This window comes from Ixodes scapularis, unplaced genomic scaffold, assembly GCF_016920785.2.
Source record: "Ixodes scapularis isolate PalLabHiFi unplaced genomic scaffold, ASM1692078v2 PGA_scaffold11__112_contigs__length_91849675, whole genome shotgun sequence".
NCBI lineage: Eukaryota > Metazoa > Arthropoda > Arachnida > Ixodida > Ixodidae > Ixodes > Ixodes scapularis.
In genome coordinates, this window is record NW_024609837.1 from 37,983,529 (window position 1) to 37,989,528 (window position 6,000).

The window sequence follows — 6,000 nt, forward strand, 5'->3', positions numbered from 1 at the left end:
AGCGTGCATTTTGTATTTTGTGTGGAATTTACTAAGCATAACTATCAGTTTTGGGTAGACGCGTGTTAGTTATAGTCGGTGACAGGGGGTAGAAGCTCCTCCCATCTCTTTCCATATTTGTAGATCGAAAGATCAGGAGGAGTCGACCTCCTCCCCAGCGTTTATTTTTAACCTGTCACCGAACACGGTTTTTTTCTGCGTGGACGTTCAAACTTGCTACAGCTCGCGATGCATACAGCGTTCTAATTCAGTTGCTAACTTGCTCTGCGTGTGAAAACAGAAGAATCGTTCCCCCCGGAGGCATAGCTAGAGATTGTTCTCAGCGTGCGCGATCAGCACATTAAAAGAACTAAGCCAATTATATATAACATTGGTAAGCCACTGGCTAAGACAGGCCAATGTTGCCCAGCCTAACTCAATCGATTACCAATGTCGGTAATTGATTGGCTTAAGCTGGCCAACATTGGCCTGTCTTAGCCAATCGATTACCAATGATGGCAACTCATTGGCTAACATAGACCAATGTTGGCCAGCCTAAGCCAATTGATTACCAATGTTCGTAACCAATTGGCTAAGACAGGCCAATGTTGGTCAACCTAAGCCAACCAATAGGCAGCGTTGCTAAGCCGTTGGCTGAGGTTGGCCAATGTTGGCCAGTCTAAACCAATCGATTGCCAACGTTGGTAAGCCATTGGCTGAGGTAGGCCAATGTTGGCCGGCCTAAGCCAATCGATTACCAACGTTGGTGAGCCGTTGGTGAAGTCAGGCCAACGTTGGCCAGTATATTCCAGTGTACCACCAATATTGGTTCTACGATGGCCACATTGGCCCAATATTGGACCATTATTTACCGCTTGAATACCAATGTTGGCCCGACGTCGTGTGCTGTCTGCGTATGGTTGTTTTTTGGGATGCATCTCTTCTTAAAACAATTTTTGTTTGCGGACTGAGTCAGCGCCGGTGGTTGATGCTCAGCAACTTTGGAGACGAGCCAGCAGACCCGCGTCACGTCCGCTTTCATCTTTTGGTGCTTTTGGACGATGTTGGAACGCGGCCGTTTTTTTATTCGCTAAGCGGTCTTGGTTTTCGTTTTTTTCCTCGAATTTTATGCCACGTTTGTCATCCGCCGGCTTCTCTCTTTCTTGTTCCCTCTGGCACCGTCTTTTATATTCACCCGAGAGGCGAAGAAAGTTCGTTGAGCCGCTTTTAGGGCCGCTGTTGTGTCGTGAGCAGCGTCCGTTACGCTGCATTGGGCATCAGTCGCTTCGTTTGTGAGCGCCGGATTTGTTCCCGCCGTTTACGAAGACAGCGTGCCTGCCCTTTACTAAGACGACCGAGGTGTTGGTCGAGCGGAAAACAGAAAAGAGGCGGTGTTTTGTTTAGTGATCCAGGTATCTTAGGGGCGGTGCCCGCAGTGTTTTCACGCAGTAAAAAAATTACAAAAAATCCGGGAGTAATCGGGTTAGCGAAATGCTTATGTATGGGATGTCGAGAATAAATATTTAAAAATGAAGTAAGGGGCTGCCCTTTTCCTTTTGCTGCTTCAGGGGACGCCAAAGTGTGGTTAGTCGTCTAGGATTTGAATGTAAAGTTAATAAAAATTAAATAGGGCTCAGTTTCTCTTTTTGGCCTTAGTGCTTGCAAAAAAAAGAAAAGAGGCACATGCTTTTTGGTCTGTTTAAAAACTTCGCAAGTGATCAGTGTAAATAACACATGGGCGCCATGTGTGAAGCGGTTTTAGCTATTCATTCGCGCAAGCTTTGTTTTGCGAAGTGCGCAGAAATTAAGCCCCCTATCAATATAAGCCGTCGACAAGATAGTTGTTTCGGTATGTCAGAAAATGTAGGAGATATAAAATCTAGTGTAATAAAATAAAAAGCAAAGAATAAGTAATACATATATATATATATATATATATACATATATATATATATAATTGAGGTCTATATTGTGTAAGTGAAAGAGAGGTAGATAAAGAGCAAGCCGTTTATTTAACGCAAAAAGTAATCATCATTTTATCTAGCTTTCTACAGCGTGAATAAAAGAAAGCTTAAAGATAACTTATTTTTCACTAAAGATAGGGCAGCACGTTAGAACAAAAGGTACAAAAAAAGTTGTCAGATCAGTACTGAAAGAGAGAGTCACACACACAAAATATAAAGTCAGGAAAGAGAGAGAGAAAAAAAGGAAGAGCAATCGGCACTCTTTTCAACATTCTCTCTCAACCACCCTGGAGAAGGAAAAGGTAGTCACATACAAATGAATGGCAATCTAGATATAGAGAGTGAGAAAGCAAAATGCACTCCAAACACTCAGTGATACGCACGCACGCACACGCGCGTTCCCACTCAAGCCCTGAACCGCCAAGGAGGTCGTCTCTGGGGCTACAGCCGAGCGATACGTGGTGTCGGCGATCTCAACGACCGCGAGACCGGTGGCCCGCGTGGGAACACTTCGGGAGCAGCTTTAGCCTGCCTCCTTGTACATCAGGCCTTCGCTCCGACCTGTCAGGTGCGGGGTGCGACGCTAATCCCAGAAGTGCTGCGCTTCTTTTCCCGGCGACTTCCCCGCTATGAAACAAAACGAAAACGAAAACGTAGGACAAGCGATATTGACAAAAGCAGAATGGAAGCGTAGACAAAGCACCCAGGCATTGGACAAACAATAACATCCACAACGAAAACATCAAGTTAGCAACAATTCAAGTAAAACAGCAGCCACGTAAGGGTAGGAATACAATCCCTTGTTGACCTCGGTGATCCGTTCTGCTGCGTCGGCACTGGGTTGACTTTCAGAAAGAATTGTTTTTGTCTCACTTTGCTCTGTTCCGGTTGGCTTTGTTTTTGGGGAGCGAGGTGGGTAGGGGGCGACAAATCAACTCGTTTTTTACGTTTTCAGCGCTGCAACTGATAGTTTCACTCGTAAAATGTTTTCTGTGAATCATGCCAGAGAAAAGAAAGGAGAGTCTATTACTATGGGCGTTTCTGCGTTTTCTTTTTTTCTATTCTAAAGCTAGATGTGAAATAGAGGATAGTCTGCTTTCGTTGTTTTTTAACCGGTGTTATATAGGTAATGCTGTTGTTCATAAAAAAAAAAATTATATTCTCATGTACCAACAGAGTGCTTGAGAACGTGATCTAGCGATCCGCGCTATGACCACACGTCAGACAGCTCTGGCCCTAGGTCCAGCATCAGACACAAATTTACTATAATCGTTTGCTGATACTTCGGTTTTATATAACCGCATCACATTGTCGCAAACAATGAAGGGCGTAGACACAAATGTGGAATCAGCCATCTCCACCTAGACTGGAATTTGAACCTGAGATTGCACACAATCAAAGCAGTTGAGTGCTGACACATCGTCCACATTACTCAGTCGGCGCTTCGTACTGTAAAGCTGGGATTACACTTTTCATACCATCATACAAAAGACAGTCTGCAAATTCGAGTCACCGCAATATCCGTAGTTCGAATGCCAAGTACCAAGTTAACCCTTGAACTCTTTACCGTGCGGCATTCTAAGAACGGACCTCGGGGTAACCCGCATTCGAATCTATATGCAGACTGTCTTTTGTGTGACGTATAAGCAGTGTCACCCCGGCTTTACGATGTTCTATAAACAACGAGCAGATTGTGAATGTTTTTTTTTTGTTATCCTATACGTTTTTTCCTTCAACTCACTTGCACCGTTTCCCATATTTCCGTCGTCACTGGTGTCTCTCCGTATTGTTTTTAGGTTGGTGCCTTGCATTGTTAAAACCCGCGAGCTCGGGCTGAGACAGACGTTCTCTAAGATTCTCCAAAGCACAAAGCAAAAAAAGAGAAAGAAGATCCTTTACGATGGCTTAATGACAACATCCCAAGGCAGATACCCCAGATGCACAATATACGTCCGCGGATTTTTATTTTGTGTTGTCTTTTCAATGTTTTGTTTTTCTCCGCTGGGTTAGTTTATGTAATAATGCTTGTGGTACTGGCAAAATGTATCGGGGTTTTATAATAAATATTTTTCACTTTTGAAAAAAGCCGACAAAATCATTAAAAACTAGCTATCATCGTCATTTTTTACACTTCTGTTTCGTGATTGAAATGACGCGATTAACCCAACAGTTTGTTCGAATACGCTCATTCCGGCCACCGTAAATAAAAGCGGTACATTTTGGTGACAAACGCTAAGTAACATAAGCGAAATAGAAATAACCACTGATGTGATCACAGTAATTGTGCCGCGAAGTGTAGAACCGTTATTTAAAAAGGATTTGCACCTGCATGCCTAATAATGGCAAGCACGTATTTGCTGACAGACTTTTGGAGCTTGGAGTTTGGAGCCATTAAAAAATACGAATTTGAAGGAATTGTCGGCTAAAAACCTTAGGTTTGAAAGAGCCTTATTTTGAAGTGCTGAAAAGCTGCTTAAAGCAAAGTTTCCTCTTTTTTTCTTTTTTTTTTTTGTCTGAGGCCCGTTTGTAGACTGTGAAGTTAGCGCTTAACATACAAAAAAATAATGAAAATATAACTAGAAAAAAAAAGGTTTGATGAATAATTGCGTATCATTGTTAATATCACCTCATTGGATGAAAGCGTAAGTGACAGAATTCACTACGAGTAAAAGGCACAATTTGTCCATGCAAAGTGGAGGCGACAAAATCCTTCCGTCTTCGTTCGACGAACTGTTTATTATTGCAAGGCAGAGTTGTTCGAGCCTGCCCCTAAGCTGCGATGTTTCAGGGGGCTTACGCAAATGAGGCGGCCGCCTAGACGGCTCAATACGAGATCTCCGTTTTTTTTCTCTTCTTTTAAAAGTTTACTTTCCACGAGATTCTTGCGAAATGTTCACGAAACACGCCGAATAAAAAACACCTGGCATAAACAACGACTATATGAGGTACGTGGTAAAGACTTTCGGAGTTTAATTCGCCTTCTTGCGCGAATAATCCCTCTTTGCCTTCCTTATTCGATATTGATGTTAAGCCGGATGAGGGTTTTGTCCCTTTTTTCTCTCAGCCACTGCGTCCCACGTCAACAGCGGGTCCCGTAACTCCGAATCAATGCTGCGCTTTGCTTGAGCAAGACCGTACAGCGTACCATAAAACTCCCTTAGCACCGCAAACTTTTTCTCTGCATTCTTCCTGTTTACAGCGTCGTTTCATTGCACGAAGACGATGTCGCCGGCGACCGTGAATAAGGCAAACGAGGAAAGGCTCGATATAGACCCTTTCAGGCAACATTTCATGGGCGCCGCCATCTTGACGTCACGTGACCCTGCCGCCATAGCCGCCCTTCAGTTTCTCGGCGTTCCTCCGCGTTGTGTGCTGCACCGGCCACTACCGGAGCTTTGTTTTCGCGTTCTTTTACGTTCCCCGTTGAAATCGTGTGTTTTCTTTAGGTCTTTTCGATATTTCGGGCTTTCATTTAACCATTTGATGTCTATATTTGAACATAGCTCTTGAATTTTCTTATTTATGAAATGGAATCGGACAGCGAATGGATCGACGATATAAGATTATGGCTTCAGAAACCATGTAAGTTCATCGCATTCTAACGTTTTTCTCGCTAATAAAGGGCAGTCAACACCATTGCGACATATGCAAATTTCAACTGACGCAGAAAGGCTATCCAGTCGTGCTGCTTGCTGCATGTGCGCGCTCGTTTCCGTAAAGCCGACCCGCATGTAAGCGATTTAGCCTGCGACGAGACGAGCGACGGCGGCAACGGCGACAGTCAGCGACGAAGATTTCTCACTGTCGCCTGTTACATCGCTTGGTTTTTTGGGTTTCGTAGCTCACCGTCTTGGTCGCTTGCTCCCGTCGCTTTCATGCGGTTTGCCTCGTCGCGCGACTGCCCGAGCAACAGCGAAGCGGGTCACCGTCGCTTGTCTCGTTGCTCGCCGAATCGCTTGCTTGCGGTTTATTCTTAATATCGAGGCGCCAATGGTTACATACTGTGTGCATCGAAATTAATTGAGTATAAACCGCATGTAAGCGATTTGGCGAGCGA